Source organism: Vitis riparia, chromosome 13 (assembly GCF_004353265.1).
Source record: "Vitis riparia cultivar Riparia Gloire de Montpellier isolate 1030 chromosome 13, EGFV_Vit.rip_1.0, whole genome shotgun sequence".
Classification (NCBI taxonomy): domain Eukaryota; kingdom Viridiplantae; phylum Streptophyta; class Magnoliopsida; order Vitales; family Vitaceae; genus Vitis; species Vitis riparia.
The window spans coordinates 6,872,014-6,875,323 of record NC_048443.1 but is presented as its reverse complement, the minus strand read 5'-3'; positions in this window follow the sequence as shown (position 1 = coordinate 6,875,323).

The window sequence follows — 3,310 nt, the reverse complement described above, 5'->3', positions numbered from 1 at the left end:
TCTTCTATATGTCTAGATTATCAACCAAAAAGCCAAGCAATTTAGTAAAGCTTCGATTGATTCCAATTTATAGAAACATCTCTAAAGGTCCAGACCAAAACAAAATTCAATAGTATTCATAAACTGATTTTTTAAACTAACATAGAAGTGCCACAAAATCATATAAAAAAATATGCAACATGTTCAGAATGTCTACTTTACAAGAAAAATAAAGACAATATAATCAGAAGGCACATGAGTTAATTTTAAAAACAATCAAACAACTCCCCTGTTCAAAATTAGGGCAGTACAATGAATGCAGCAAGAAAAAAATATATATATCTTTTGATTAGAGAAACTATTTTCAATATTTTATGTGTCTAAAGTCAATTTCAAGAAGTCTAGAATAAAATAAAATATCAAATAAAATTTACAAGTCACCTAATAATTTATTTTTACAAAAATATTTTGAATGTCCAAAATCGAGTGAAAACAGAATCCCTAAAAGACTCATTTATATCTTCTATTTTAGAATTTCTTTTTAATTCAAACAAAGTTCTAAATTCATATTCAAGATGTGTAAAATATCATACAATCACTAAATTTTTTTTAAAAAACATCATAAATAGGTCAAATCAAATTTTATTTTTAGGTGTGCAATAAATTGAATAAGTTGATCAAAAGAAGGTTTTTGAAAAATGATTTTTATGTAGGAGTTCCACCAATTCCCTAATTGATATACACAAATAGAAAGCAATAAAACAATAATAAATAAATAAGTTAATTAAAAATAATAATAATACATACCTATATCAATTACACTTACAAAATAACTTTAACATGTGTATTCTTGTTTATTTTATCATTTTTTGAAGTTTTTCCAAGCATTTTTATGAATTTTGAACAATTTTTAGTGCATTGATATTTTTGTCAAAATATCAACTGATATAATTTTCTATATATTTGTAAGATTCAAGTATCAAGATATCTATATTTATTGATATTTTCATCCTTGAGTATGTATAGATTTTTTTTTATATTTATAGGTAAATGAGAGATTGTATTAGTAATGCCTAGAAGTGGCGAAAAAAGTACACACAACTTGAGTATGTATAGATATATAAGAGTTTGGGTTAAAAACAACCCCATTGGGCAAACAAATATGCATTTTGGCCCTCATTTGAAATTTTTGTTCAAAACGACCACTTTCTCTTTCATCCTTTATATTCTATTTTAAAAAATAAAAAAAATTAAAATTGCATTTTGAAAATGTGGTTTTAGTATAAATTTAAAATCACATTTTGAAAATAAGGTTTCAAAATATGGTTTTAGTATTAAAATTGTGGCTATAAATTTATATTGAGACCTTACTTTCAAATTGCAGTTTCATGGAAATTAAAAAAAAAAACAAAACAAAACAAAAACAAAACCAAAACCAAAATTACTAATTCGAACAATAGTTTCAAAAGAAGCTCAAATTAAGCTAATATTTTATTTGGATTAAAGGCTGACTTGATCCAAAATTCTATATATAATGTTGTTTCAACTAACCAATAAAGTAACTAAAATTAAAATTAAATTCTAATAAGTTTAATTTAGTAAATAAACTAATTTTAATTATTTTTAAATTTGAATAAGTTGATTATTTATAATATAAAATTTGAAAAATCCTTTTAACAATTTTTTTTCTATCTCATTATAAATATCAAATATAAATGAAGCATAAATTTATAAATAAAATGATAAATATTTTTAAACAAAAATAATGTTAAATGTCATCATTTCTTTTATGTCTTTAAATATGTATAAACTAACTAAATAATTTATTTAATATTAAATGTGTTTTCAAGTATTATATATCATTATCCAAAGTTCAATATTGGTAATATAGTCTTTAAAAAATAACTTTCATTAGTGGATTATTAGTTGTTTTATCATTTCTTGTAGTTTTATTGATATTTCTATAAGTTTTGATTTACTTCTATTCTACTGATATTTTTTATTCAAATTTTCATCCGATATTTTCGTCAAATTCAACCATCAATATTTCTATATTTTTCGATATTTTAATCCTTGTACCTAACAAAGCTTTAATTGACAAATTTAATATGATATCAAAATATATTATTTTATCAAAGGTTATAAGTTCAAACCTATTTCTCTTAGCTAAGTCCACATACCGTCCTAAGGACTATTAGGTAGGGATGCTATCAAATTATAAATTTTTATAATTTATTTTTGTGAAAAGAAAAACTTACATTTGTATTTTACAAATGTTCAAAAAGAAAAAAAAATGAAACAATTTAATTAAACTAATTTTTATAATAATTAAAAAAAATTCCACACCAGTCAATTTTATAAAATTGTGTACTAGTATTTTATATTTAGTGAAATTTTACTGCAATCAGTTGACTAGTTAGTGGTTTTCATATGTTTAGCGTTGAGACAATCTCTATAGGTGATTTTCCATGTGTGACTGAATATTCATGATTGTTATCAAATGCACTTGATCAATCAAAATGAGAAAATAAACTTAATTTAATCAATCAGAAATAAGTCTAAAGGTTATTAATTTAAGATATCCTAGGTAATACCGTGATCAAGAATATAAGCTTTCAATTAATACAAGGATAAGCCCACAACTAGAAAGAAATAGGAACAAATCTCATCACTATAGTCCTTCCTTAAGCATGAATAAAGAATAAGACGGAGATTGCAAGAGAATGATGAAGTTTAAAACCCTAGAAAGAGGACTGGTGGAAACTCTTCTGTACTATTGCCCTGTAATCTACTTTTACTCGAACTGATATATTAGGCCAAAGACAGGGCCAGCTGTAGCCCATGATAATGGGCACAAAAAACTGAGCTAAGAACAAAAAAACGCTCCTCAACCCTGATAGGTTGGACCTTAGGGTTACCACAAGCCCAACACCAAAACCCATGCATCAACTTAGGCTAAGGTGATGAAAATTGAGTTGGGCTTGGCACAACAGCACTTTGTCGTTGTGCATGTCCACCTAGCCACAAAGCCGGCCCCAAGATTCACTTTTCCAGGGAACTTCAATTTGTGCTATTAAAGCTAAACATTGACCATTCAATGCTCGAGTGTGTATGTCTGGACCGAAGAAAACGGCCAAGAGAATTATGGGTTTACAATTGTCATACAATAATATTAATTACTCGTGGAATAATTGCGTACTAACCAAAGCTTTTTCCGCGGCAACGCTTTGTGGCCTGCAGACCCATCCCGTTCTTCATGTTTTAGACGCTTTCAACAATATTCTGATCTAAACATTAACTATAAATAGACCCTTTAGAGCCTAGGATGAAC